This window comes from Monodelphis domestica, chromosome 8 (assembly GCF_027887165.1).
Source record: "Monodelphis domestica isolate mMonDom1 chromosome 8, mMonDom1.pri, whole genome shotgun sequence".
NCBI lineage: Eukaryota > Metazoa > Chordata > Mammalia > Didelphimorphia > Didelphidae > Monodelphis > Monodelphis domestica.
In genome coordinates this window covers 253,364,143-253,381,300 of record NC_077234.1, presented here as the reverse complement: position 1 = coordinate 253,381,300, position 17,158 = coordinate 253,364,143, and the positions used below count along the sequence as shown (strand labels likewise).

The 17,158-nt window shown below is 34.3% G+C and overlaps 1 protein-coding gene and 1 long non-coding RNA gene across 5 annotated transcripts in view; one reads left to right on the top strand and one right to left on the bottom strand.

The window, feature by feature from the left end:
* The window catches only part of CADM2 (cell adhesion molecule 2), a 1,288,026-nt gene that overhangs the window by 291,166 nt on the left and 979,702 nt on the right, over positions 1 to 17,158 (top strand). The gene's annotated exons all lie outside the window — the stretch shown is intronic.
* LOC130455801 (uncharacterized) overlaps positions 13,032 to 17,158 on the bottom strand; it is a 30,189-nt gene continuing 26,062 nt past the window's right edge. The window contains exon 2 of the long non-coding RNA XR_008913931.1: positions 13,032 to 13,270. This is a non-coding gene — a long non-coding RNA (uncharacterized LOC130455801). The remainder of the gene's footprint in view (positions 13,271 to 17,158) is intronic.

The window sequence follows — 17,158 nt, the reverse complement described above, 5'->3', positions numbered from 1 at the left end:
TGTGACTAGGTCAAGATGACTGGTCCTTTGCCACAGGATACTAATACTTGGAGGATACTGAGAATACTTGTACTTCTACAGCTTGAAGCTCTTTTCCTCTTTGGCATCCATAGTGCTCCCTCTCTGGGTATCCCATAACCTCAAGTCTGAAACCTCTTTAGATTACTTTTCCATGACTTCATCCACAACAACTGAAATTATAAATTATTCTGAGACTTTTTCCATGCTGTTTGACTTGGTTCTATTTTGTAGTAATGGCTTAGACTGTCAGAATGTCTATTTTTGGTATTGGTGGCAAAAATATTGAGCCATGAATAATTTTGAGAGCCTCAAATCAGGGGAGGGGGAATGTATCACACAAAAAGGAGAATGATTTTTGTGAATGGACGGAGGTAGGAAATGAATGGCAAGTTGATTTCAAGTAATAGTCCAGTTTTGTTGGAATGTATATTTTTTTAAAAAGGCAAAATAAGAAATTGGACTGGAAAAACAAATCAGGACTGATTTAATGCCTGAAAGAGTGCCTGATTCATTATAGGTATTTGTTTATTCATTTATTTGTTTGCTGATTGATTAAAAGCAACTAAAGACTTTTGATCACTGAAGTAACATTGTCAGTTCTGGGCCTGAACAAATTTATTTTGGCAACTATGTTAAGGTATATTGGAGAGGGAAGACACTGAATATAGAAAGCTACATTAGTGCTTTTAATGATATTGAGGGCCTGAACTCCAGTGGAAGCCATGGTAGTAGAACGAAAGACTGTGGATGTGAGAATGAGACAGAGCTACCAGAATTAATGTTTAAATTTTTGGAAATTAGTTGGATATAGAAAATGAGAAAGTGGAAAAAGTCAAAGATGAATTCTTTCTTTGACATGGTGTGTTAGAAGTGAAAAGTGAGTGAGATTTCACATTGAGATATTCCACAGAGGTTGTGATAAAGGACTAGCACTCAGGACAGAGATCAGGACTAGACTTTTAGAGTATGGAAGTAAAATTCTATGTGTCTTTCAATAATTAATGAAAGTTTTCCAATAATTGATCACTATTATAAAAGTAGATAAACCTTTCTGTTCTCTAGTGTATTTACTGTGATCTTTCCACCTCTTTTGGGGTACATCTAGCTCCTTGAGGCACCCAGAGCCTTGGTGAAGTATTTGGACAAAAATACAATTATATACTTGGTCTTTGGAATGTAGAGAATCTCAGCCTTGAATTTAGAAGTTTGTCACTATATGAGTATCTTAGGATTCATGATTTGCCAAAAGCTGTTAATTGTTCTCTTGTTCTTAATATGTGATAAAACTCCTCCCCCCTCTTTTTGGGGGCGTCGTGACGTCTAGAGTAAAATACAAACTCCTCAGACTATCGTTTGTAAGCCTCCACAGTGTAGCGAATACATCGTTCTTTCACATTCTTCTTCATACTCTCGTGTTTCAGTTTAACTGGCTTTCTAGTGGTTTCCGGAATTCAGCATTTCATCTCCCATTTTTGTGCTTTTTAATAAGCTCTCCCTCATGTCTCAAATGTACTCCTCACGTCTGGCTTTCACAGTCATTACCTTCTTTCACATACACACATGCTATGTTATCTCAGTAAAATGCAGGCTCCTTAGGAGCTGAGATGGTGCCTTTCCCCCATAGGCTTGGGTATCCTCCGCATCTACTGTGCTGTCTTCTTTGTGGTCGGTGATTAATAAGTGTCCATTTAAAGTGAATGATCTAATAGATGCTCATTTTACCCAACACATTGATCAAATAATATTGAATAGAATATCAAACATATTTTATATATTTGGCATTTCACAAAAAGCAAATATTTCCTACAGGATTTCTTTCATAAAGTCAAACTAAGTTTATAAAACCATAGTTGCCAAAATCTCTGAATTGATGGCTTTTCTTTAGAATTTTGTCAACTTCTGGTTTTCATATTTCTATGTAATCCTCTTAATTCATAACCGTTTCTTTTGTCAACTAAACATTAATTTATTTCATTATCATAATGAAACATTCCAGCGAGTGATATACATTTGGCGGCTGTATGTCTTACTGATTTCCTCACCTTTTCTTTGTCAATTATATTGTCAGTAACTATGTATTTTTTTCTTCCAAGCCCAATAAGCACAAACTACTCTTTGAGCCGCAATTCATTTAATTAAAGTCAAAGTGACAATTAGAATTCAAACACGACTGAATAAAAAGCCCCATCTGACTCTGTTGTTCTGGTAGAAGGAATCTCCAGAACAAGAAGGAAGGGGTTTTGTTAGGCGAAAGCGTTAAAGTAAGAAGATGGGTCGGGAATAGTTCTGAGTCCTGTGAAGAGTGCAGAATTAAGAGACTGATTCTTAGCAGAACAAGTAAAAGCTAATTCTCAGGGTGGGCTTTAAAGGACAAGCAGACTTGCTTTCCTTTAGCTCACCGAAAACTCCATGTTGATCTTTGAATATAACCCATAAACTGATCAAGGGCTCAGTGTGACCAGTGTGCTGTCCTGCCTTTGCTGAACAGCCCTGCGATGTGGATTGCATTTCTCATATTGGTTCAATTCGTGGGTTTGCCACGGCTCTTATGGCTGACCTAATTCTTCGCTAGGCACCAGGTCAATTTAGGTAGGAATCTTAGTCCACTTGGCTTTAATTGTGTGATTTGAAGGGTACTTTGTCATAAAGACCTTTTGCCTGTTCTGGCCAGAAATGTTTCAATAATGGTGCAATTTGAAGACCAGCACAACAGGGTATAATGCAAGCAGGTGTATGCCTTAGCTAGATAAGAATTACAATAGCGAAAAGAGAGAGAATAGCCTAAAAACACACCGAGATGGGGAGAAAACTAACAGGGAAAGGAAAGCGCCAAAGTTGGGCTCACAAGGTGACCTGGAGAAGAATAATCAGGGAGGGTGTGTGTGTGCGCGTGTGTGTGTGAAGATTTTGCAAGTTTAATAACAAATAAGTATACATGAATAATGAGCGTTTTTGACAGTTTTAATGACATCTTAGTCATGGCAAAAGACAAACCTCCATATTGAAAGAAAGCCGATGTTTAAAAAGTCAAGATGAACTGACAGAGCTAAAGAGAGTACATGTGAGCAGAGACAGGCAGCTTGTCTAAATACGACTAATATTAAATGCAGGTGATTATAGCATTTGAAATTAAAAATACGTTGTGATTCGGTTATTTTAAAATTGCCCAGGCCTCTCAGCTGCATATTTCACCAGGTGCCGATGCAGTTGTAACAACAAGCATATCCAATGATTTAAAAATAACATCCATGGGTGTCACCTGATGTCACTCCAGATAAGAGATGCTGTTCCCAATCAGAGAAAATACTTTCTTATATGCAGACGTAACACTTTCCCACCTGGGCCACCTATTTATTTCCAAATAAAATGAGTTTCTTGGTCATAAACATTAAATGGTTGCAGCCTTCTGGAAGGCTGGTCATCACGGCTAAGACGTGAAGGACGTTGATTCTGAAAGTGATGTGTACGTGGGTGTCTATTCAAAAATAAAGATTATGATTTCTTGGACATCATTCATACTCAATTGCAGAGATATTGACGTTGAAAAATATCTAGCATTGATTTCTTTTGGCTCTTCCAAAATTCATTCAGTGTTCTATAAACTACTTGGATACAAATTTGCTAAAATGTATTCGCTCCATCCCAAGATCTATTATTTATACATTTAAAGATTATTGTCCTCTTATGCTGAGCTTGACTTTCATTACAGTGCAAAGGAAAGTAAGGGACAAAACAGAAAATCTTGTTCTAGGTAATCTTCCTTTCTTAAAAAACAGTAATCCAACATTTGGATAATTAGAAATTAATGATCCAAAATTAAAAATGAAGGATTCTGGCATCTTGGGCAAAGGAGTAGAACAAAATACCTAAAGAAAAAAAAGCAGAACAATGTAAAGGGAAGGGGGAAGGAAGCCACCAGGGATGTGGAAAGGAGGTTTCAGTTACCCCCCTACATATAATCAGTTATAAAATAAATAGTCTTTAAGATACTATCACATTTCAAGAATTGGGCTGGATGCAGGGAATCAAATGAGCAAAATGTAATCCACTCAAGGAATGTATATGTTGTAAGGAACAGAAAATGTACACATATAATTAAGTAATATATACAGTTAATAAATAGTAATTATTTAGGGGAGATACTAGCAGGAAGAAAGGCTTCATGGACTTTTAGGGAAACTAGGGCTCCTTAGAAGAAAGGTTGAGAAGGGAATATATTTCTGTTATGAAGGACTCTATGCAAAGGCACAAAAAGAAGACATTGAATGGATTGTGTAAGGCATAGCAAAAATAACAGTTTGTGTGAAACAGGTATTTCACAAAGGGAAATGAATAATGTATAAAACTGGAAATGTAGCTGAGAACCAATTATGAAGGGCTTTTGAGGATTCTAAAAATAAAGGGAGCCACTGGAGTTAACTGAATGTAACAATGGGCAAATCATGTGATTCCAAGGGAGGTGCTATTTTTCTCCCAACACTCTAGACTTGGGAGTCCCTCAAAAATACACAATTTTCTGCATTATTAAGGCCTCTCCATTGTTCTTAAAATCCTTCCTTTGCCACCTTCTTCAATTAAAAAGTAGAAGATTTTGGAGAAGGAGGAAGAATGGCAGAGACCTCTGTCCACTCTGGAATATCATGAGAGTTTGATAAAGAGAAGTCAGAGTCAGGGACATGAACGGTTACTGAAGATGTGCCTGTGCTATGATGCAAGGGTAGTACAGGATTGATAGTGGCTGGGAGGATCTGTGCTCCAAAAATTTCTTTGGCCTCAGTTTCTTTGTAGCCATGATAATACTCAAGATAAGTGAATTGGAATATCCAAATAGAAAGTTGCAGAGTCACAATGCCATGATGCAAAACACCTTTGATGTTTACTCTCAGTATGACTGAATAAGTCTCCTTAGCTTCCTGGGCCTTAGTTTCTGAATCTGTGAAATTAGGCTCGACTAAGTGCCCTCTAAAGACATCTCCAGCTTTTAGACCTATGATCCTAAAAACACATCTTGGATGGTCTTTTAAAGCTACTCTTTAATCTTCCCATTTTGCCATAGGTAGCAAAAGTCAATATGTTGTTTTGTTTCTTATCAAATTGTTTTAAAGTGATCATTGTTTTCATATTTTACCAGACTCCTCTCATTGCCCTGACTTTTATGGTAAAAATATGAAAATTTAAGATGTCAAAAGTGTCTCCAACAAGTTTTGCTCCAAGAAGTATTTAACTTGCACCTAGAGGAGGGGGAAAGTTTTCTTTAGACTATTCAGAGAATTGAGGGGCAGCAGGAAGAAGCCCTATACATATTAGTCTAGTTGTTTGGCATAGTATACATTTTCCTTCTGATTCCAGTAGTTAAATTATCTTTACCCTCCCGCTTGGGGGGGCGGAGGGGGAGAGTCTTCCCCTTTAAATTGCATTTTTGATCTTCCCCATCTACTCCTACTTCTCTTCCTATAGAGATATCTTTGAGTCTATTCTTAAGCTCATGGATTGAGTCTTGTAGCTGTTCATAAAGCAATAACTTTGAAACAAATAATTGCGTGTTGGATTCACGTCTCATTAGATTGAGATTGCCCAATGATGAAAACTAAAAGAATAGGAGTGATGCCGAATCAATCCTGTCCTAAATTTTCTAAGTAGCTCTTGGAGAGGCAGTCCCTCATCTTACCGATGAGCTGTGGTTCAAAAGTCAAAGTAATAGAATCGCAGAAACTGAAGCAAAACTTCCAATGAAGAAAGACTATGTATGTGCCTGTATGTGTGTAGGTTTTTGTGTGTCTACAATACACACATGACCCAAGATTGTACTTGATATTGATTATTATAATGCTTAGCTGTGTCTATCCTTTTTAATGTAGCAGAACCCTTTCCTAAAGCATAATTAACTCTGAAAGAACCCTAAAATAAAAAGTAGATGTTGGAGAAAAGTAGTCTACATTGTAATGAAGGAATCTTAAGAACATTGAAAAAGAGGGACATTTTGAAAGTCATTAGCACGGCAACCATCAAGAGAATCTTTAGCGTCTCAGGTGCTTGACCTTGTCAACAATAAGGTCTTATTGTTCAGTCATCCCAGGTACATCCAACTGTTTGTGATGTCATTTTAGGCTTTCATGACAAAAATACTGTAATGATTTGTCATTTCCTTCCGTAGCTCATTTTACCAAAGATGAAACTGAGGCAAAGAGGGTTACATGTATTTGCCTGGGGTCATATTACAATATGTGTCTAAGGCTAGATTTGAACTTGGATATTCCCAACTCTAAGCTTGGAGCTCTATCCACTGAGTCATTTAGCGACTGTCAAAAACTAGACTCTAGAATATATCTAGGGCTCTTCTATCATCAGTAGTTAGTGCCAAATTTTTGAGAGGTTTCAATTTATTAGCTAGAGAGCAAAGAGAGAACAGATGGAAAATGGACTCGCTAGCATATCAGGCAAGGCACAAGGACTGGTTTCAGGAGGGAATATATTTGTTCATTTTAAAATTCAAAATGTCTACTTTTATCCTGTGACCATTGGATTACATATTTACAGCTTAAAAGGAGGAAGAACGTTATCTGGTCCACTTTCTAATTTTAGAAATGAGGAATTTGGAGGAAGTTGGTAATCTGTCAAAACTCATATGAAGAGTAGGCAGCAGACCTGGCATCTGAAGCCAGGGTTCCTGATTTTAATTTCAGAGCCCTTTTAACTGGGTCAGGTTTAACTTTAGTCAGGGATTACTCTTTCTCACCTAATTGTGTACCCTTTGTTCATCTTTTATTTCATTGTTGAATCTGAATTAGAAAAATTGATTTTCCCCACATTTATTTTTATATATTAATATCAACATTCTTCTTTCAAATATCCCCAAACCTTATTTTTGAATCAAAGGGTCAAGAAAACATTATTCAGTTTTGAAGCAAATAAAAACATGCAATCATGTTTGACCTTCGAAGCAGTTGTAACCAGAAAAATATCCAGGAGAAAACATACCCAGATCTAAGGTTTTCCGAAGCCCAAATCTTTATTTTGGTTTAGAGTATGTTCACATCATAACATATCTGGCAGTCTATTATCACATTAAATGCTAAAGTGTGAATTTGTTCTAAGTGAAGGCTTCTTAAACTGCATAAGGAAATTGATTATGGCAAATATCTGAAAGAAATCATTATAGACGTTTCCCCTCTTACCCAGACAGATAGCCTGGATTCTATGGATATTTAGTTTAGAAAAGTATTGGAAAAATAATGGCATTTTACTCCAAACTAGATTTTTTATGGCTCTTTCCTAACAGGTGGTAGTAAAAAAGTTGTTACTGGTGACATTTACTGTGAGACAAGTTTTGAGACAAATGTTACCTTTTGAAAACCCCATTGAGTTGTTACAGCATGTGTCCTGTGCCTCCAAATATCAAATATAGTATTTGACATGTCATAATTTTCTTATGGAAATTATTTTAGAATGATGCCAATAGAATTACCTAAGATGAAAATATCAAGTTGTAGGTACCAGTCAACACACGTTTGGGAGGTTTTAATGAAATGTCATGCAAACCAGAGATTAACAATTTCTTGTTGCTAGTGATGAATTAAAAATACATTTGAGGCAGTTCTTAACTTGCCAATATCAAAGCTGTTTTAAGCGTACCTCTAAGAAAATCGCCCTTTCCCTACCACGTGAAATTTCTCTTTCCTATTTCCTTTATTCTTCTCTCAATAGACCCTTGATTATCTTCCTCACCTAAACTCTTGGACACCTGTTACGCTACTTCTTAATTTGTTAAATTATCTCTCACTGGAGGAGTCTAAGATTAGAATGGGTGGCGCTATCATGGAGAATTTGGATGACACCAGAATTTCTTAGATGAGCCAGGATGGACTTGTAGAAGTTACCTGGTACAACCTGATAGGTTTTCAGTTGAGGGAAAGTTAATAGCATGTCCAAGATGTCAGAGAAGCTCTTTTACTTTACATGATGCTATTAAGCCAATTTTACCATCTGAAAACTCCACCGAGTTGTTACAACATGTGTCCTATGACTCCAAATATTATTTAACAAATAATTTTCTAAATAAAATAATTTTATCTTAACTTTTGCTAATATTTTAATGTATAACAACATATAGTACAAGATGATATATGTGATTTGTTACAGATATACAGTAAAATAAATATACTTATCCAAAAGAAACAATTCTCACATGAGCTTTTCTCTATCTCTATCTTATTCTTTTCCCCCATTCCCTCACATCCCTCCCCTGTCCCCAAAACGCAGACAAAATGATATTTGTGGTCCGTATATTATCATGTTATGCATATTTTCCTATTCATCCTGTCATGAAATAAGAAACATATTGCTTACAATGAGAGAAAAAAATCACAGAGGAAATAAAGTGAAAAATGTTCTGTTTCTATTTGCATTTGGACTGTGTCCCTTGTGTGGTGGTAGATATTTTTTTTATGGCAGTGGATATCCTTTTTCATCATGAGTTCCTTGGAGTTGTCCTGGATCCTTGGTTTTTCTTTAGTAATTCTCATTCACAGTTGTTCATCATATATTATTGGTTGTTGGGTACAACATTCTCCTGATTCTACACACTGCACTTTGTATCACTTTATATGAATCTTTTCAGGGTGTGTGTGTGTGTGTGTGTGTGTGTGTGTGTGTGTGTGTGTGTGTGTGTGCGTGTGCGTGTGTGTGTGTGTGTGATCTTGTTTGTTATTTCTTATGGCACAATACTGTCCCATGATCATCCTATACCAAAACTTGTTCAGCTATTCCTCAATTGATGGAGATCTTTTTAGTTTCCAGTATTTTGCCTCCACAAAAAGAGATACTACAAATATTTTTAAATATACAGTTTCTTTTCCTTTTTCCTCCTATAATTTTAGGAAATTAACCTAATAGTGGTGTTAAAGGATCAAAAGGTATATACAGTTTTATTGTTCTTTGAGTATAATTCCAGATTACTGTCCAGAGTGGTTAGATCAATTCACAGTTGCACCAACAATATATTAGTGTGTCTATTTTCCCACAATCTCTTCAACATTAGTCATTTTCCCATCTCATTTAAACCAATTTGATACATGTGATATATAGCAGAGTTGTTTTGATTTGCATTTCACAAATAAATAATAATTTAGAGTTGTCTTAATGTAATTATATATACATATTTGATTCCTTTATCCAAAAATTATTTCTTCCTTTTTTTACCACTTAGCAGTTGGGGAATGATTTATAATCATATATTTAACAAAGATCTCTCTATATATTCTATTAAACTTTTTAATTGAATTTTTAAAATTATATGTAGAAATAATTTTTGACCACTATTTTCTGACATTTTACAATTCAGATTTTCTCGCTCCCTTTCACCAGGCAGTAAATCATCTATTATAGGTTATATCAGTGCTTTCAATCAATACATATATATTACCCATGTTGCGTTGGAAGAAAAATATTACATATTTTATATCATGTAAAAAATAAAATTTTCTTAGAGGGAATAAAGTAAAGTGTGCTTTGGTCTACAAATTCCAGCAGTTCCTTGTTTTGATATGAACTGTTTTCTTTTTTTATTTATTTGTTTCTTTTTTATCATGAGTCTCTTGGGTCTTTCTTGGAAAATTATTTTGCTGATAGTAGGTTAGCCTTTCACAATTGACCATTATACATTATTTATGTTACTATATACACTGTTCTCCTAGTTCTGGTCACTTCACTTTGCATCAGCTCATTTAAGTCTTTTCAGTTTTACTTTTTTATTCATTTAAATTAATTTATTTAGTCAATTTATAACATTATTTCTTGGTTACAAGAATCATATTTTTTCTGTCTCTCCCTTCCCCCACCTTACCCTTGCTGACATGCAATTTCACTGGGCATTATGTGTGTCCTTCATCAGACCCTATTTCCATGTTATTGGTGTTTGCATTAGGATATTCATTTAGAGTCTACATCCCCAGCCATATCCCCTTTGACCCATGCAATCAAGCAGTTGTTTTCCTTCAGTGTTTCTACTCTCACAGTTTTTCCTCTGAATGTGGATAGTGTTGTTTCTCATAGATCCCTCCAAGTTGTTCAGGATCACTGCATTGACATTAATGGAGAAGTCCATTACATTCAATTGTACCACAGTGTATCAGTCTCTGTGTACAATGTTCTCCTGGTTCTGCTCCTCTTACTCTGCATCACTTCCTGGAGGTTGTTCCAGTTCACATGGAATTTCTCCAGTTTATTATTCCTTTGAGTACAATAGTATTCCATCACCTACATATACCACATTTTATTCAACCATTCTCCAAATAAAGGGCATCCCCTCATTTTCAAAATTTTTGCCAACACAAAGAGGCAGCTATGAAAATTCTTGTACAAGTCTATTTCCTCATCTCTTTGGGATACAAACCCAGCAGTGCTATGGCTGGATCAAAGGGCAGACAGTCTTTTATCGCCCTTTGGGCATAGTTCCAAATAACCCTTCAGAATGGTTGGATCAATTCACAACTCCACCAGCAATGCATTAATGTCCTGACTTTGCCATATTCCCTCCAGCATTCATTACTTTTTTTGTTGTCTTGTTAGCCAGTCTGCTAGTTGTGAGGTGATACCTCAGAGTTGTTTTGATTTGCATCACTCTGATTATAAGAGATTTAGAACACTTTTTCATGGGCTTATTAAGGGGTTTGATTCCTTTAACCAAAAATTGCCTATTCATGTCCCTTGACCAGTTATCAATTATCTACTAACTCTGTTTTTTCTATGAGTTCATTCACTTTTCTTACATCTTTCTTATTTATTTTTTTGTTTGATTTATTTAGTTCTAATCAAGGAAGGTTCTGGTCCCCCAATAGTACAGTTTTTCTATCTATTGCATCTTTGAGCTCCAGTATTTTCTCCTTTAGATATTTGGATGCTATGCCATTTGGTACATACATGTTGAGTTCTGATATTTCCTCATTGTCTATACTTCCTTTCATCAGGATGTAATTAACTTCCCTATCTCTTTTAACTAGATCTCTTTTTACTTTGGTTTTTCAGATATCATGATTGGGACTATGGCCTTTTTTTTTTATCAGTTGATGCCCAATAAATTTGGCTCCATACTCTTACTTTTACCCTATGCATGTCTAACTTCCTCATGTGTTTTTCTTGTAGACAGAATATGATAGGGTTTTGGATTCTAATCCACTGTTATTCACTTGCATTTTATGATTGAGTTCATTCCATTCACATTTAGAGTTATGATTACCAGATGTGTATTTCCCAGGATTTTTATTTCTACTCCTGATCCTACCTTTTCTTTTTTCTCTATTTCCATCCACACCAATGTTTTGTTCTTAATGGATCCCCCTAATTCCCACCCTTATTTTCCTTCCCTTTCTATCCCCCCTTCTTATTCCCCTCTTATTTTCTTTACAGTCTTTTTATACTACCCCCCACCTTCTCCCTCCCTTGTACTGCTTCCCTCCCCACCAGTCCATTTGTTACCCTTCTACTTCCCTATAGAGCTCATATCAATTCTCTGCCCCAATGTATTTGATTGTTCTTCCCCCTTTGAGTCAATTTCAATGTGTGAGTTGAGTATTTCTTATCTCCAACCTCTTTACCCTTCCAGTGTATTCATGTTCTCCCCCTCCCACCATGAGCTTTTTTGTGAAATATAAACTTACCTCCTTTTGTTCCTTTTCCCATTTCTTTTAGTATTAACCTCTTTTTTTAGCTATAGTTGTATATATATATGTACATAGATACACACACATATGTATTTATGCATACATATATCTATATACATATTTATGTCTTGCCATTTCATCCTATACAGTTTGTCACTGTTCCCTCTAAGTGTAATTCTTCTAACTGCCCAGGTCATAATAAAGTTTTTTGAGAGTTACCAATGACCTCTTTTCTTAGAGGGATACATATCATTTTAACTAATCTTGGCTATTTTAGTTTTACCTGTACAAAAACTTTTTCAATATTAATGTATTCAAAATTATCTCTTTTAAATTTCACAATACTTTTTATCTCTTATTCATAAATCCTCATTCTATCCATAAATATAATAGGTAACATGTTCTCTATCCTTCTAATTTGTTTATATTAAACTTTATTATACCTAGAACATGTATCCATTTTCAAATTCTCTTGGTGAATGATAAAGGATATTGATCTATATCTAGTTTCTGCCAACTTGCTTTCCAGCTTTCCCATCATTCTTTACCAAATAGTTAATGCCTATTCCAAAAACTTGCAACTTTACCTTTGTCAGACACAAGGTTATTACACTATTTTATGAACATTGTATATTTATTCTGTTCCATTGGTCTACTTTTCTATTTCTTACCCCATACCTTATACTTTTGAAAATTATTTTTATGATATAGTTTAAGATCTATTGTTACTGCTAGACTCCTTTAACTTTTTTATTATATCTTTTTATATTTTTGACCCTTTATTTTTTCCAAATGAATTTTGATATTTTTTTCTAGTTCAATAAAATATGTTTCGGTGATTTAGTCGAGATAGCATTGAATGAGTAGATTAGTTAAGTAGGTTTGTCATTTTAATTGCATTGGCTTTGCCCACCCATTAACAACTAATATTTCTCCAATTATTTAAATATGACTTTATTTTTTTTAAAGTGTTTTATAATCATATTCACATGTATTCCAGATTTGTTTTGGAAGATATTTTCCTAAGTTTTTTTTTTAATTCTATTTGAGTTTAATTTAAATGGAAATTATTTTATAAAGGTGTCAATAGAATTATTTAAGATGAAAATTTTCCTCCCCTTAATTCTTCCTATATGGGAGTCTTACTCCCCTATGATTATATTTACAATCCTATTAATTTTCTGGATGTAATAATTCCTCTTGGGCCACTAATGCGCTTGATATTTTGTTTCTTTCATTAGGATGAAAACAATTGCAAGGCCTGGGCTGCCTTTGTTTTTTGTTTTGATTTGTATCCTTGTCATGTATTCTGAGCCACATAGCACCTCAGGTGAAAGAATAAGGACCCGAGGCTTGTCGTTTATATGATTTTACTTTGCTTCCCCAAAGGGAAAATAGATATTTCACTTTTTAGTGTCTTTAGTGTATTTCTTCAGTTTTGTAGTAAGGCTGCTAATCAAATGGCTTTTCTTTACCACTCAGGACGTAGGCAGGAAGCAGTCACAGAATATCTCCATATGCTCTGAACTCAGAAGCAAAGTCCCTCATGCAGCTCCAGAAGGAGGTTCCCCAGATCTCTATATTGGTCGTCACTAGGCAGAACAGATGATGCAAGTTTAAGGGAATGGATAACCATTGGCCAGTCTCTTGTATACCAGAATACATACTTGTATAATATACTTGTTTATTAGTTAAGTATGTATATGTATGTATATTTAAAACTACTGCTTGTGAGTTGATGCTCAGGATAGCCAACTGGTTATTGGGATCATCATCTTCCTGTCTCTTGGGATTTAATCATCCATACTCTGTTACAGAAATTAACTTTTTCATTTGTTTTATCCTAACAAAAATAATAGACCTTTAAGTCATGATCCATCCCTGCTTCATGCAGTTTATGTTTAACAGAGATTAAGAAGTATAATCCAAACCTAATATTTAGGGGGAGGTTTTCTTCATCCTCATAGTTTATATTTTAATTTATTTTTAGATGAGCCCTAACCTTCTTACTTTGAATTCACTGGGAACTTTAGCTTAGAGCTTCTGCTTCAGATGTGATTATAGGATTCAATGACCAACTTGACCTTTTTCTTTATTTCCCAAATTCAACTTTACCTTAACTTTCTTCTTTTTCCTGATGCTTCTTTTCTGATGACTCTTTCTGGCTCAGTTCTTGTTATATCCCTTTTTCTTTCCAATTTGTCTTTTATGGATTGTGAATTTCTCTTTCAGAATTCCATGGTGTTATTCAGTTCTCCTTTCCTGACCAAAGCCAATAGTTCTATATCACTGTCAAGACTGGGAAGGGATAGCTGGTCCCTATGAATTACAAATCCCTAAATGGCAGTCAGTTTTCAGACTCCTATTATGTTCATACAGAATATTTACTCAATTAAAATGTAAGCCCTTTGAGCTCAGAACTGTTGAGCTTTTGCCTTTATCCCCATCACTAAGTGCAGCGCCTAGAAAGAATACTTAAAAGATGTTTGTTAATTGATTGAAGTTGAATATTTCTAAAAGCATATTGAACTGCTTTGAAAGGCAGTGTTTTTTCTGGAAGTCATCACACAGAAGGCTGGATCCACACTTTCTGTGGACATTGTAGGGACTGTCGTGTATATAGCAATGGAATCAGATTTAGCAAAGCTAAAATTCAAAACTGACTTCATAACTGTATGATCCCAAGCAAGTCACTTAAACACTTCATACCCCAGCTTCCTTATCTGTAAAATGGGGATAACATGAGCATCTGAGTTACCGAAAAGCTAAAATCAGTAATATAAGAAGGTGCTTTTCAAACCAAAAAGTGCTACATAATTTCAAACTCATAATTATCATCATCATCATTCATCAGGGACTTGGTTAAAGCTGGTGACTTCTGATTTTTAGACTCAAGTGTTTTCGATTCTTACTTACCTGGTTTTTCCAGCTCTAGTCTCAGGTTCCTAAACAATCTTAAATATTGTTTCCAGATGCCAAATTCTGATCATAATATTCGACCATTAAAGAATTAATGCCTCTGAATTCAAAACTTTAAGGTTTTCTACAGAATGGTTAAAGTCAACTGTCATATCACATTTTCTCATATTCTCTAAACTTCTTTCAGATAAGACCATTCCTTGAACACATTACTTGTATTGGCATGTCCATACTTTTCATCAATTAATTCTCTCTAGCTTTAATGTCCTCATTTTGTTTTGATTTCTTTCAACCAACATCTATCTGGCCTCTAAGAATCAGCTCAAATGTCTCATCCTTCACAAGTCTTCCTTAACCACCACCTACTCAACAAAATTCAGTTTTGCAACTTGCTTCAATATTAGTCTTTTTGTTTGCAAAGCACCTTACTCACTCTTAGGTAGGTCTTTTTATTCTCATTACAAAAATGAAAAGAAGAAGAGCCTCAGAAAGGATAAATGATGTGTTCAAGGTCACACAGCTGTTCATTGTCAGAACTAGTAATGAAATGAAATTTTTTGACTAGAAATCTGGTGCTGCCCCTTCAGAATTCCCATGCCATTTCATTTAGATCTCTGTGTTCTTAATATGTTTTATTTTGAGTTATTTCTCTTATATGTCTTCCATCTTCCACTAAAATTAAATTTTTGTGAATGTAGTGACCAAATTTGAACTTAAATCCATTAAGATTGGTCAGTTAATTCAATCTCTTGCTCTTCTAGCTCTAACAAAATCATCTGTAAGATTTTAAGCATCTGAATCCTATATTAATTAGGTCCCCTCTTTAAACTGATTTCCTAGTTATCATTGAAAAATACTCCCCCATATTAAGGGGTTTTTCAGAAATGGAGATGATAATATTCTCTATTGTACTTATAGTAGCCAATACTGTTTCCCAGTATCAAGATATATGTTTTCAGTAATTAATAAATTGTTCATTTTACCACATTCAAATCATGCATCATACAGTGAATTATAAGTTCAAGCTATTTTTTAGACTAAGACAAAAATTAAATGAACGTTATCCACAGAATGAAGTAATTGAAGTCTATGCCATTGGAAAATCTTAGTAACATTGTTCATGTCTTGGACTGTATCTATATGTATGTAAATCACTTCAGTCTAGAAGGATCGTATTTATACAATATTTTAAATTATTAAATCACTTGTCAGTAATTATTTTTGAAAATATTCATCCTTACTTTGAATCTTGAGAAGACTGACCTGAACTTCTTAAAATAAGAAATAGAAGAAAACTGGATAAAATCTAGCTTTGAGCATGGGAGAAATTGATTAGGACAGTCATTGTAGCATAATATGAGATTTAATTAAATTGAAGTATAGCAGAAACCATGATCCAATCTAAATTTAGATAATTCACATAAAGATAAGTCATATTTAGAACTTAAGAACATTTTTCAATTAACAATCAATGCTTGAGTATTTTAGAAAGTAATAATATTAATCACTTTATTCAGACATTAAATCTCTTCCTCATAATGTGATCACATGATTGTGAGGAGTATACAATAAAGTTTAAAAGTGTAAATAACTTTTGGTAGGACTTGTTAAACTTGACAGACTGGATTTGGCCTATTTTTAGCTTACAGGCTGTATATTGGTCAATTGGGCCATAATTTGTCCAATCCCTGTATTATGACAACAATGAAGGAGTCAATCATACTTATGAATAAGAAGCAAGTGCAAGGAATTCACTGAACTTCAGGTAGACATTTGGAGATACTTCTTAATATTCCTTTCTTATTAAATATCAATATATTAAAATATTTACCAGCTTCACATTGAGATTTTTGGAAAAGAACTCTCCAGAATTTAAGCAGCATAATAACTATAAATGAAAACTGAAAATGAATTATTACAGAATAATGATGGCAAAATATAGTTTTATATTCTCATTAATTACCTTTCAGTTGTTGCTAAGGAATAACATTTCTTTTAAAATTTTTGCACAATGCGGGTCATTTTTTTCTTTCCTTCAAGAATACTATTATTATTTTGTGTTTTGCTTTCTGATTTGTATTCCTAAATCATGCATCTTAAAATCTATTTCCATTAAAGAAAAAAGCTTTGGTGCATTACTTTGCTTCTGTCATGCCTTTGATCATTTGATAATTATAATTATTTTTGTTATATTTATAATATCCACAGTTGAAAGAAATATGAGGTTTTGTGAAATAAGACAACATAAATTAGTTAGCTGCATGGGGAATTATGCAAAGTGCAATTTATTGGTTTTTAAAATTACAAATATTCTTATGATGGCACTTAGGAAACTCAGAGAATTTGTAGATGAAAAAAATTGGAATTTTATTAGAAAAATGTGCTTTCATATCTTACCAAAATGTACTGTGTAGATGGCATATTTCAGTACTTCTGTTATTCTACCAGAGTGGGACTCACTCTACCAAAACAAATCGCAAATATTCTGTGAATTTGTAGATAATCTTAATGAGCTACTGTTGAAAATAGTGAGCCAATGAATAAAATCTTTAGAAAATCAA